At 33.2% G+C, this 15,277-nt stretch overlaps 1 protein-coding gene across 5 annotated transcripts in view; it reads right to left on the reverse strand.

Annotated features, from left to right (window-relative positions):
* Positions 1-15,277, reverse strand: part of LRBA (LPS responsive beige-like anchor protein) — a 785,855-nt gene that overhangs the window by 444,422 nt on the left and 326,156 nt on the right. The window lies entirely within an intron of this gene.

A 15,277-nucleotide genomic window follows, 5' to 3' on the forward strand; every position in this document is an offset into this window, starting at 1 on the left:
AATTTATTATAATGTACAGTCCCTGAATGGATCATTTTCAGGACAAGTAGCTGTTAATGACATTTTTACATAAAAAGGCAAATTGGAATGTAGGCTAGATATCAGAGATAGTAGTAAATTATAACTTTTTATAAATAGTAATGATGTAATCATATAGAGAAATATCCTCAGGTTTGAGAAATTCATACTGAGGTATTAAGTGGTCATTAGTCACATGGTCTATAATTTACTTTAAAACACTTCAGTAAAAAAACAAGGCATACATGGCAAAATGTTACAACTGTTAAGTCTAACTGAGGAGTCTTCATTATATTTCTACTTTTATATATTTATTTAAACTTAATACTGAAAAGTTTTTACTTTTCACACAACTTAAAAAAAATGTTGCATTAGCTTAATGACTGTGATGAGAAAAAGGAAAAATGTATGGAACACAAGAGAATCATTTGAAAGAAGCCTTAACAGGCAAGACTAATATCATAAAAAGAAAGCCTCATTTAACAACAACAACAATAAAATGATATTGGAAAAGCTGGCTAAAGTATTTGATAATATCAAAATAGAGACTTTTACAATGCAAAGAAAAATATCTGAGATATTTTAAAAACTAAAACTGAGGTTTATATCCATAGCAAATGTTGAAGAATATTTAAATGATCTTGAAATGAGAAAAAACCTTAGCCTAGAAATAATGAAAACAATGATAAAGGAAATCCTTTGAATTATATTATATTAAATTTTAAATGACTATAAATGTATAATAAACATGACAGTAAATAAATTATGGGGAAACATACTATAACAAATAAAGGTTAATACCTATAAAATATAAAGCCACTGTATAGAAAGAAAATAATCATTAAGAAAATAACAAACATTCATTTTCTTTGCATAAGCAATGGAAATAATAGATATTTAAAAGAATAAAACTCATAATGAAGCACTGTTGAAGCTCATTAGTAATAAAAATCATGTGGACTATAAAACAAGAGTTCATAAGCTTTTACTTATCAAACTTAAAACTATTCAATTATGGGAGTAGTGCAGTGAAATGGAAAAAGTGTATGAGATGAAAAGTTTTCAAAAGAAATTTCTCAGTATGAATTAACATACTCACAAGAACTCAAACTCTGATACCAGATTTTCACTTAAATGAACTCAGCCTACTTAAAAAATGAGAAATGCAAATAAAAATTTATTAACATTGATATTCTTCAAAATTTTGTTTATAATAGAAGAAATATAGAATTTAAGTATCTATGAATAAAAACTATTAAAATTACTTATTACACGTTTGTATCAGGAAACATCACACAGTTATTACAAATCATGTTTTCAAAAAATATCTCATAATGGCAAACCGCACATAAATTATTTTCATATCAGATTTTACATATATATTGTAAATATTTATTTTTGAGACAGAAAGAGAGCACAAGCAGGGGAGAGACAGAGAGAAAAGGGAGAGAGAATTTCTAGCAGGCTCTGAGCTGTCAGCACAAAGCCCGACACAGGGCTCAAACTCACAAACTTTGAGATCATGACCTGAGCTGATAACAAGAGTAGGATGTTTAACCAACTGAGTCACCCAGGCACCCAAGATTTTTAATATTTTTAAATATTGAAGTATAACTAACAATGTTATATTATTTTCAGGTGTACTACACATTGGCTTAACAATTCTATACACTGCGCCAAGCTCACCATGATAAGTGCACTCACCATCTGTCACCATATAGTCAATAAAATGTTAATGACTATATTTTCTATGCTATACTTTACATCTCTGTGACTTATTTATTTCATAAATGAAAATTTACTCCTCTTGATCCCCTTCATCTGTTTCACTGATCCCCAACCATCTACTCCCTGACAACCACTACTTTGTTCTCTGTGTTTAAGAGCCTGTTTCCTGGTTTGCTTTTTCATTTGTTTCTTAGATTCTGCAAAAAAGAGACATCACATGGTAATTTTCTTTCTCTGACTTATTTCACATTGAATAATCCCCTCTTTGTTGCAAATAGCAAAATTTCACTCCTAAATATATACCTGGGGCACCTGGTTGGCTCATTCAGTTAAAGCATCTGACTCTGGATTTCAGCTCAGATCGTGATTTTCACGGTTCATGGGTTTGAGCCCACGAACTCCACGCTGACAGCACAGAGCCTACTTGGGATTCTCTCTCTCCCTCTCTCTCTACCCCTCTCCCACCCACTCCCTCTGTCTCAAAATAAGTAAATAAATATTCATGTGTATACACATACACACACATATGTGTGTGTGCACGTGCACACACAAACACACGCACACACACACGCACACACACACACACCTTTGTCCATATATGAAAAATCTACAGTTGACATAATACTCAGTGGTAAAAAAACTGACAGCCTTTCCTCCTAAGATCAGGAACAAGAAAAAGATATTCACTCTCACCATTTTAATTTAACACAATACTGGAAGTCTTACCCACGGCAATCACACAACAAGAATAAAGAAGAGTCATCCACACTGGTAAGGAAGAAGTTAAACTGTCACTCTTTGCAGATGGCATGATACCATATATACAAAACCTAAAGAATCCTCCAAAAACTACTAGAACTATTCAATAAAAGAACTGAGTAAAGTTGCAGCATAAAAAATTAATACCCAGGAATTGGTAATGTCTCTATACACTAATAACGAGGTAGCAGGAGAGAAATTAAGAAAACAATCCCATTTACAATTGAATAAAAAGAATAAAACTCCTAGGAATAAAACTAACCAAGAAGGTGAAAGACCTGTACTCTGAAAACTGTAAACACTATTGAAAGAAATTCAAGGTGACATACACAAATGGAAAGATACTTCACAACCATGGATTAGAAGAATTAATATGGTTAAAATGTCCATAATACCCAACACAATCTATGGATTCAGTGCAATCCTTATCAAAATACTAATAAGCATTTTTCATAGAAACAGAACAAATAATACTAAAATTTGTATAGAACCACAAAAGACCCCAAAAAGCCAAAGCAATCTTGAGAAAGAACAACAAAGCTGAAGGCATCACAATCCCAGATTTCAAAATATGCTACAAAGCTGTAGTAATCAAAACAGTATGGTACTGGCACAAACAGACATACAGATCTGTGAAGCAGAAGAGAGCCCAGAAATAAACCCATGCTTATATGGTCAATTAATCTATGACAAAGGAAGCAAGAATATATACAACAAAGCAAAGACATTCTCTTCAACAAATGGTGTTGGGAAAACTGGCAATTATATGCAAAAGAATGACTACACTATTATCTTACACCATACACAAAAATAAACCTAAGATGGATTAAAGACCTGCATGTAAACCTAAAACTCCTGGAAAAGAACATAAGTGGTAATTTCTTTCAAATGGTCTTAGCAACATTTTTCTAGATATGTCTCCTAAGGCAAGGGAAACAAAAGCAACAATAAACTACTGGGACTACACCAAAATAAGGAGCTTTCACACAGCTAAGGAAATCATTAATGCAATCTACTGAATGGGAGAAGATATCTGCAAATGCTATGCCCAATAAGGGGTTAATATCCAAAATATATAAAGAACATATACAACTCTATACCAAACAAACAAACAAAAACAGACTAAAAAATGGGCAGAGGACCTGAACAGACAGACATTTTTCCAAAGAAGACATACATGTTGGCTTTCCAAAGAAGCCAACAGACATATGAAAAAATGCTGGACATCACTATTCATCAGGGATATGCAAATCAAATCAGAATGAGATATCACCTTATAGTATCAGAATAGCTAAAATGATAAAGACAAGAAAAAACAAGTGTTGACAATAACATGAAGAAAAAGGAACCCTCAGGCTTGGAGAAAACTGCGTTGTTGGTGAAAATGCAAATCGGTACAACTACTATGGAAAACAGTATGGAGGTTCCACAAAAAATTAAGAATAGAAATATCATATGATCCAGTAATTCCACTATTGAGTATTTACTCAAAAAAAAAAAAGCTAATATGAAAAGTTATGTGCACCCCTATGTTTACCACAGCATTATTTACATTAGCGAATATATGGAAGCAACCAAAGTGTCCATAAATAGGTAATGTTAAATTTTTTGAAAGTATCCTTAGGAGTCTAATTTGGTCAGTGGCAACATTCAGTAAATGAGTAGATTAGTATATGGGTATTTTAAAAAGACAACAGGATACACACAGGACTGTTAAATACTTTTGCAACCTCTGTTAAGACTAAAATTTTTTAAGTTACAATTTAAAAAGAAAACAAATGTAGATAAACAGATTAAAGCAAGACAATAAATATTCCTTTAAATTTTTCATTATTTTCTAAGGTTTCTATAAAAAACACATATCACTTTTATAATTAGAAACATAAACATTTATTTTAAATAAAATAAATGACATTAATCCCAAAAATTCAAATACTGAAAAGGTAAGTAGGATAATTCATGAAAATCAACCTTAAAACCGGTAGTTTAAGTCTCTATTATTACATTTTAATTATGTTTCCTATACTTTCAGAACTGCCAAGTATATGTTAAATAATGTATTATTTTAACAGCAAAAACTTCATGATGCCATAAGGATATGAAGACACAGGTTACCCTGTTATGACACCTGGGTTCTGGTTCAAAACCATCAGTTTCCTAGCTATGTGACCAACACCAAATCCCATTCGCTCAATCCGTCCTACATAGTTAACAGATCTGTTGTGGTGCCAAAATGAGAAAATGTATGTTAAATCACCTAATAGATGGTGTTAGGCCACAAAACAACACAGTCATAACTTTCTTTTAGATTACATGAATTCAAATCCTAGCTTTACCACTTACTAGCTGTATGACCTAGAACAAATCACCTTACCTGTCTGCGCTTCAGGTTTCCTTATCTGTATAAAGTACCTCAAAAGATTACTATAAAAATCTACTTTATTCTTGGTATAGACTTAGATAAATATATGGTACTATATAAGGGTTTCTCAATTTTTAAACATTTTAAAGTACTGGATGGCTCAGTCAGTTGAGTGCCCGACAGCACAGGTCATGATCTCACAGTTTTGTGACTTTGAGCCCCAAATCAGTCTCTCTGCTGTAAGCACAGAGCCTGCTTTGGATCCTCTGCCTCCCTCTCTCTCTGCCCCTATCATGCTCGTGCTTTCTCTCCCTCTGTCAAAAGTAGATATACATGAAATCCTCAAAAGACATTAGCCAACCGGATCCAACAATACATTAAAAAAATTATTCACCACGACCAAATGGGATTTATATCTGGGATGAAGGGCTGGTTCAATATTCACAAAACAATCAATGTGATTCATCACATCAATAAAAGAAAGGACAAGAACCACATGATCCTCTCAATAGATGCAGAAAAAGCATTTGACAAAACATAGCATCTTTTCTTGATAAAAACCCTCAAGAAAGTAGGGATAGAAGGATCATACCTCGAGATCATAAAAGACATATATGAACAACCCAACGCCAATTATCATCCTCAAGGGAGAAAAACTGAGAGCTTTCCCCCTAGGTCAGGAACAAGACAGGGATGTCCACTCTTACCACTGTTATTCAACATAGAATTGAAGTCTTTGCCTCAGCAATCAGACAACACAAAGGAATAAAAGGCATCCAAATTGGCCAGGAGGAGGTCAAACTTTCACTCTCCGCAGATGACATAATACTTTATACAGAAAACCCAAAAGATTCCACCAAAAAACTGCTACCACTGATCTATGAATTCAGCAAAGTTGCAGGATATAAAATCAATGCACAGAAATCGATTGCATTCGTATACACCAACAATGAAGCAACAGAAAGTGAAATCAAGGAATCGATCCCATTTACAACTGCACCAAAAACTATAAAATACCTAGGAATAAATCTAACCAAAGAGGTGAAAAATCTATCCAAACTATAGAGAAAGCTTATGAAAGAAACTGAAGAAGACACAAAAAACATGGAAAAATATTCCATACTCCTGGATAGGAAGAACAAATATTGTTAAAATGTCAATACTACCCAAAGCAATCTACATATTCAGTGCAATACCTATCAAATTAACACTATCTTTCTTCACAGAGCTAGAACAAACAATCCTAAAATTTGTTTGGAACCAGAAAAGACCCCAATAGCCAAAGCAATCATGAAAGAGAAACTGAAGCTGGAGGCATCAGAATCCCAGACTTCAAGCTGTATTACAAAGTTGTAATCATTAAGGCAGTATGGTACTGGCCCAAAAACAGACACTCAGATCAATGGAACGGAATAGAGAACTCAGAAGTGGACCCACAAACATACGGCCAACTAGTCTTTGGCAAAGCAGGAAAGAACATCCAATGGAATAAAGATAGTCTCTTCAGCAAGTGATGCTGGGAACACTGGACAGCGAAATGCGAGAAGAATGAACCTGAACCACTTTCTTACACCATACACAAAAATAAACTCAAAATCATGAAAGACCTCAATGTAAGACAGGAAGCCATCAAAATCCTTGAGAGGAAAGCAGGCAAAAACCTCTCTGACCTTGGCTGCAGCAACTTCTTACTCAACACATCTCTGGAGGCCAGGGAAACCAAAGCAAAAATAAACTACTGGGACCTCATCAAAATAAAAGGCTTCTGCACAGCAAAGGAAACAATCAGCAAAACTAAAAGGCAACCGACAGGATGGGAGAAGATATTTGCAAATGACATATCAGATAAAGGGTTAGTATCCAAAATCTATAAAGAACTTATCAAACTCAACACCCAAAAAACAAAGAATCCAGTGAAGAAAAGAGCAAAAGACATGAATAGACACTTCACCAAAGAAGACATCCAGATGGCCAACTGACACATGAAAACATGCTCAACATCACTCATCATCAGGGAAATACAAATCAAAACCACAATGAGAATACCACCTCACACCTGTCAGAATGGCTAACATTAACAACTCAGGCAACAACAGATGTTGGCGAGGATGCGGAGAAAGAGGATCTCTATTGCATTGGTGGTAGGAATGCAAGATGGTGCAGCCACTCTGGAAAACAGTATGGAGGTTCCTCAAAAAACTAAAAATAGAACTACCCTACAACCCAACAATTGCACTACTAGGCATTTATCCAAGGGATACAGGTGTGCTGTTTCGAAGGGGTACATGCACCCTCATGTTTATAGCAGCACTATCAACAATAGCCAAAGTATTAAAGAGCCCACATGTCCATCGATGGATGAATGGATGAAAAAGAGGTGGTATATCTATACAATGGAATATTTCTTGGCATCAAATAGAATGAAATCTTGCCATTTGCAACTATGTGGATGGAACTAGAGGGTATTATGCTAAGTGAAATTAGAGGAAGACAAAAATCATATGACTTCACTCATATGAGGACTTTAAGAGACAAAACAGATGAACATAAGGGAAGAGAAGCAAAAATAATATAAAAAAAGGGAAGGGGACAAAACATACATGGAGAACAAATAGAGGGTTACTGGAGGGATGGTGGGAGGGGAGATGGGCTAAATGGGTGAGGGACATTAGGAATAAACTCCTGAAATCATCACTGCACTATATGCTAACTTGGATGTAAATTTTTAAAAATTAAAGAAAAAAAAGTAAATATACATGAATTTTTTTTTAATTTAAAATGTTGAACTGGCAAAAAAAGTTCTCTTTTTATTAAAAAATTTTTTGCTAATGTGAAAATATATTTAAATCCTTCATCTAAAAGAAAAATATACAGATCTCTATATAAAGAATTAATCAAGCCTTATCATGAGATATTTTTCATAATAACATTTGTTTTTAACACTTCAAATTAGCTTATTGGCCACTAGTTTGCAGTTTCACTGAAGCTAATAAGAAGTGAGTTCTGTACAGTAGATGAAACTCAAAGCAACATCAGTCAAAAGGACATTAAGAAATTCTTACTTGAAGTGGATTTTAACTTACAAAGAGTCCTAAAAATTAAATTGTTATATAACAATCTTGATCAAGTTTTCCAGATATGTTATGAATTTGAATAAACTAAACTTTGAAAGATAATTTTTTTAATAAAAATGGTGCAAACTGTACACCTAATACATATACCAATCATATTTACAAAACAGGGTCTAATGTTTTGCACAAAATGATTTTTTTTAACTTTTTTTTTTTTTTTTTTTGAGACAGAGAGAGACAGAGCATGAACGGGGGAGGGGCAGAGAGAGAGGGAGACACAGAATCAGAAGCAGGCTCCGAGCCATCAGCCCAGAGCCCGACGCGGGGCTCGAACCCACGGACCGCGAGATCGTGACCTGAGCCGAAGTCGGACGCCCAACCGACTGAGCCACCCAGGCGCCCCTGCACAAAATGATTTTTAATAAACATTCCTCCACAACTATAAAATTAAAAAATAAAGCTAAGATGTACCCCTAATCAATGATGTCATGACACTCAAGGAACATCTACCTAAATCAAAATCAGATGTCAAGGATATCCCACTCAAATGATAATCACACAATGAACTAAAGAGGTATATTTCAGATCTACACTGTCACCAATACCCTGATAATAAATGAAACAAGTCAGCTGTTTTACAATCATAAATGGTATATAAAAACATGACAACATCTCTTTGTTGCATGAGAAAGTAACTAGCAATAGATAAAGTTCAGCCATTAGAATATAAGTGGTCTAGGACAAAATATGCATCTTGTAGAGCATTATTTAAGAGTTAAGATCAATACAGTTAGAAATATATCAAACATGAGTATGTCTCAATTAATCAGGGTTTTTATGGTATAAAAAATGGGAATTATTTTTCTATTGAAGTAAAGGCTAGTATGTAAAAAATACATCTTTGGTCTCTTAAAACTCACATAGAACAGGTGAACAAATATATACATATTCTCTATTAAAGTTTAAGTAATGATAAAATTTGTTAAGAAATACTTGTTTTTATTTAGGTATTTTATTGTCATGCTTTAAAATATTACCATATAATACAGCAAATTTCAGAGCAAGATGATAAAGATTAAAATAAAAAACTACTAGAGAAAACATAAAACTAAATAGCTCAGAATAAAGCTGCTGTGTTTGCCAAAGATTAAATTCTATTTACACATTCTATAATGTGAACCAAATACATAGATTTCAGATTAAGAGATAAATTACCTATATCTGGATTCTACTTTTAACTCTGGGTTATCTTCTTTTATGCTGTTTCCTCATTCATAAAGTGAGATATCATAGTTCTACCTCAGGGCTTTACTGTAAGGATTAAATTAGTTAAAACTTACAAAGCACCCATAAGAGTTCCTCACACAACTTAAGGACTCAGGCAGTATTAGCTACTGTTGTCACCATTATCCTTCATCTGAACTGTGGGCATACACACAAGCATGGACACACACACTGCATCAAATCAGTTTAATCTTTTGCAAAGCACAATGTTTTATAAGTATTTTTACTCTTTTCAATTCCGTATGTTTTCTCCTTCCTCATTCTCTCTCATTCATGCACATAAGAACACATATAACACCACCACCATCATCAAGAATTCAAACAACAACAACAACAACAACAACAAAGAATTAAAAGAATGAACTACAAGCTCAACCCAGAGTTACAAAGTAACTTCTCCATAAGCAATTAGAAAGGACATTAAGAGATAAGTTCCAGGTTAGGATGGTAGGTTGAATAGGCAATTAAATTTTTTTTTCTTTTCAATTCTTAATTGAAAAGAATTGAAAAAAATTTCAATTCTTAAAATACTAGCAAACAAAGAAAATTTTTTGAACAAAAAAAATTAATTAAAATAACTAAACAACAAAAGAAACGTAACGTAAAGCACCAAACATTAAATAATTGGTTGCCATGAACATAATAAACATACTGGAACTAGAACTAAGGGTGCAGCAAAGTTTAGTTCTTAACCATGTCTCATGTGCTGAAAGCAATAATGTTAAGTTGACAAAATTCCAAGAATTTTTTTTAGTGTCTTCATATATGGAGACAAAGAAACTGAGCAGGTATCATCATTCTCTGCATCTTCTAATTGAAGATGCTGGAGAAACCTACATGGCAAAAATAGGTGAAGCAAGGAAGCAAAAAGTAGCGCTAATTTCCCAGGACAGAAGGAGACTCAAGATTACTCTCTGAAATGATGGATAATGATTCAAAACCTAAACACATTTTTCCCTGATGAGATTTTTCCATAGCTTCTAATAAGCTGGAACAAACTTGGCAAAAGATACGTAAAATCTTACAAAAGAAAGCAAAACTTGGGTGTGCTAAAAAAGCCTCCTCAGGACACCTGGGTGGCTTAGTCAGTTAAGTGTCCATCTCTTGATTTTGGCTCAGGTCATGATCTCATGGTTCATGGGATTGAGCCCCATGTAGGACTCTGCATTAAGGGCACAAAGACTGCTTGGGATTCTTTCTCTGCCCTTCCCCACCCTGTCTCCCAAAATAAATAAACTTAAAAAAAAAAAAGCCTCCTAATCTATTTCAAAGAGCTCCCTCCATATCTTTATGGTAAGTGATACAATACTGGGCAAATATCACATTGCAAAAATCAAACTGTAGCTCAGAGAGGGGAAAAATTAGCATTACATACAGTGGACAGAAGGGAAGAAGTCATTATGACATTCTGTTGGTTTAGACCTGTCTAAATATCTGTCTGGGCAAGACATTCTAAGCATGAACAAGATGAAAACTAAAAGCATTGCAGTGATGCAGACATATATCACCAATCAATGAATAAAAACACAAGCTAAATAATAAAATATTTACATAAAACTGGAAGATTCTATACAAATAACAATGAATCCTAAGAGAATATAACAAAAAGGAAAAGGAAATACTCCATGATTATTTTCTTCTAATGAACAACGTAACAAAAATATAACTGAAACACACACAAGGTTAAAATAAGTGAATAAGATAAAGAGAAAAGCTGAAGACCAAAATAAAACAAAGAATAAAACATTATCATTACAGACAAATAAACTACAAATATCAAGGACAATATGTAACACTAAAAATTTAATTACTGATGGCAAAAGATCAAAGAAAGTAAAAGAACAAGGAACTGACATGAAACACAAAAAGAAATATCTAACATAAATCTCGTTGCTAAAGAAAAAAATAAAATAGAAAACATTTAATTTGAAAAACTGAAGGAAAAATATAAATTTGCAAATAATAACAAAAGACCATATTCTAGGAAGACAGGATGAATAGGTATTCAATATTGAGCCACGCTGCTGTTAAGGAAAGGAATTTCATGGGCAAATAAAGAAATCTCAGACAGAAGAGAAGGAAATAATTGATACGGATAATATCAGACTGGCCTCAAACTTCTCTGAAAGAACATTTAAAGCTAGAAGACAAAGAAGGAATGTCTACAAAGTTCTAAAGAAACGCAAGGGTTAACCAAGAATATAAAACTCATCAAGAAGTCATTCAAATATAAAGACACCTGGGAGGCTCAGTTGGTTGAGCACGTGACTCTTGATCTTAGCTCAGGTCATGATCTCACAGTGTGTGGGTTCTAGACCCACATTAGGCTCTCATAGCATGGAGACTGCTTGGGATTCTGTCTCTCCCTCTCTCTCTCAAAATAAATAAATAAACTTAAAAAATAAAATAAAAAGACAGCAAGCAAATGTTCTTAAACATGAAAAAGTTTTCAGTTTACAGAGAAAGTGAATCCTTGTGGGGAAAAAAAGTGATGAAAACTAGCCAATTAAGAAATGAGTCTGAAGAAAGAGCCTGTAATTAAGAAATTGTGACTAATAAAGGGGAGTATTGAAATCACTTAAATATTTTCAATCACTTAAGTAATATTAGAATTGTGATTAGAAAACATGAATGTTATATATTTGGACAATATGAAAATTAAAGTAGAACTTTAAAAATTGGGAGGTAAAGACAAAAACAATGGAAAAAATATAAGAGGACGAATGCCCTCAGCTTTCATAACAGGTTGTGAATTGAAATGCAATTTAAAAAACAATGACATGAATAAAGCTCATTTTTAAAAAATGAGCCATCAACCATTTAATCTTTTCATAATTTATTGACCTGTTCTTTAAGAAAGTACTGTGGCTTTTTTGTTGTTGTTATGGAAACATTTCTTTCCCTTTTTCCTCAGTTTTAACTTTGTTAAAGTTTACATGCAATGCTGCAATAAACAGCCTAGTATGTATATCCTTATATACTAGTACTTTTATTTCCAAAAGATATATTGACCCAATAGGATTACTGGGTAAATGAGTATTTGTGTGTGTGTGTAATTATCAAAATACATATGACCATACTATACTGTCTTATAATAACACTTAAAATGTGCATTTCCACTAAAAATATACACAAATACTACTGCCCATCTCCCCTATCTCCTTCAGCAGTACATCACTCTATTTACTTATCACTTTTTACTAAGTGTAGAGAAATGAAAAATCATGATTTCTGTAATTTATATTTCCTTAGAAGTTTTTTTAATTAATATTTTATATGTTAATTGGTTATAAGTAACCAATATGTTACTGGTTACTTACATTCTTCAGTGCAATTCCTATTCAAATCCTCTGAGTATATGTCTCTGGGTTACTTTTCTTTCATCATTTCATAAAAATTATTAATAGAGTAAACATATCATTCTTCCCATGTTCCATGATGTATTCACATGCTGCTGGCATCTTTCCTCAGTTTAATATAATGTGTAGTAATAGATGTGCACTTTTATACTTTCCTTTTTTTTTTTTTATTTTTTTAAATTTATTTTTGGGAGAGAGAGAGAGAGAGACAGAGCATGGGTGGGGGAGGGCAGAGAGAAAGGGAGACACAGAATCCAAAGCAGACTCCAGGCTCTCTAAGCTATCAGCACAGAGACCAACGCAGGGCTCGAACTCACAGTGAGATCATGACCTGAGCTGAAGTCAGATGCTTAACCAAGTGAGCAACCCAAGTGCCCCTTACTTTTATACTTTCTAAGTGACAGTCTTAATTAGAAAATTCTCTCATATGCCTTAGATCCACTTTTCCAGTTTTCCAAATATTTTCCTAAAATATATACTATGTCATCTTTCATCCTTTTTTTCATTATTCCATAGAGGAGATTTTTTTGTATATGCTATCTTTTATAGTATCAATAAGTACTGTTTATCTCAAAAGGCAAGTTCAAAACTCTTTTTTCGTAATTCTTACAGATATGTTAAACCATTTATTTTCCCATATGAATTGGATATTTGGATATTTTTAAAGGGATATTTAAGTTCCAAATTACTCCGCTGTTTTCCTGATGAATGGTATGCTAATGCATATTGTATTGAATTTACATATTTGAGAAAAACTGACATTTTTGTGTCACTAAAATTTTCTACTTTTGACTATAAAGGACATTATGGAGACAACTGAGAAGACATGAGTAAGGTCTGTAGATTAGTGTTATAACGAATGTTACGTTTCTGATTTGATATCTATGTAGAATGTACAGAACTATATGAATTAAACCAGAGAATGGACGTAGGAAATTCTCACTGAAGGAATTAGAAACAGAAGATTACTACAAATTCAACCTGCTCTCAAATTCATAAAAACAAAGAAAAAGTGGGAGAAATGCAAATATAACACAATTTTAAGCATCACAGAATCCAGGAGAATGGTAAACAGGAATTTTTGTATTACTCTTACAATTTTTCTATTAGTATCAATTTATTTCAAAATAAAAGAATGATTCTCTAGCTCTGTCTCTCACACATAAACACACACAGAGCAACATGTACAACCCAGCATAGAATGACTTTCCAGTAGTTTACATTTTGTTTACTATTAAGCTTTTATATTTGTTTCAAATAGTTATATGTGCATTCTTATAGAAACTGACCCAAAACATTATTTTTATCTTAAAATTTTTTTATGTTTATTTATATTTTTGAGGGAGAGAGAGAGACAGAGCATGAGTGGGAGAGGGGCAGAAAAAGAGGGAAACACAGAATCAAAGCAGGCTCCAGGCTCCAAGCTGTCAGCACAGAGCATGACATGGGGCTCAAACTCATGAACCTCGAGATCATGACCTGAGCCAAAGTTGGATGCTCAATCAACTGAGCCACCCAGGCACCCCAACATTATTTTTATCTTAACTATAAACAGATCATACTACTGATTTCCATTCTTAGTGACTACTGCTTACTAGTCATCAAAGAAATGATACTAATTTTTTTACATATTTATCATATCCAATAATTTTACCAAAGTCCCTGTTGATTCTGATAAAAAAGTGTTCAAGAATCTCTTAGTTTTTCCTGGATCATAGCATTAGCACCAAAACATCAAAAAATGGTAAATAATGATGATAGTAGCTATCACACTTTTTTTCCTGATTTTAATAAAAATGATTTCACCATTTAAAATGATGTTCAGTAAAGTCTTTATCATATTCAGACTTTTACCAAATATATTTTTTTCTCAGAGTTTTCTTAGGGTTGGCTGCTAAAATTTATCATATACTTATTTCTACATTTATTGATACCTTCATATGATTTTTCTATAATTTATTGATATAATTTATTTCATAGGTAAGTATCTTAATATTAAACACTCTTTGGATTGCGCAAGTAAATTCTAACTGGTCACAGTACATGATTTTTTCATTATGTTGTTAAATTGTTGGTTCAAGTTTTAGTTAAAACTTTGTACTCATATTCTTAAATGAAATTGGTCTCCTAGAATTTATTTTTCCAGTATCTCCTTCATGTTGTGACAGTTGTGTAACATGTCGTGGGAGTGCATTGTTTTTAATGCATCAGAAGAATATAAGCAACATTTGAATTACCTGCTCTTAACACTTTCCAAAACACCCAGATGGTGCTTTTTAAACTTTTTTCTAACTCTTAGCAAATGTTCTTGCCAAATCTTCTACTTCACCTTAGGTGTACATTTTGGTAATTTATATACCACAACACCATTAATTTCCTCTATGAATTCACATTTGTTACATGTGTTCAGAAGCAACTGCCAAGAAAAGCAGCAGTCTCACGATGAGTCTGTCACTTGTTCCCCCCGTGAAGACTCACAAAGAAAGCTGTATGTTCATTTCCTCATTTACAAAGAGCAGCATGGTCAAAAACCTCCAGGGTAAAAGAAACTTCATGCCTCTGCATTTCAGCTTCTCCCTAGAACCTGGAAGATCTTATCTCCACCATAGCAGTTTTTATTTCTGCTTGGTTGTCATTTCTGGTTAACTAGCTCTGCCTTGCCCAGAGAGGGCAAAAGTCCTTCCCTAACTCACTTT

The sequence above is a fragment of the Panthera uncia genome, chromosome B1 (genome assembly GCF_023721935.1).
Source record: "Panthera uncia isolate 11264 chromosome B1, Puncia_PCG_1.0, whole genome shotgun sequence".
Classification (NCBI taxonomy): Eukaryota; Metazoa; Chordata; class Mammalia; order Carnivora; family Felidae; genus Panthera; species Panthera uncia.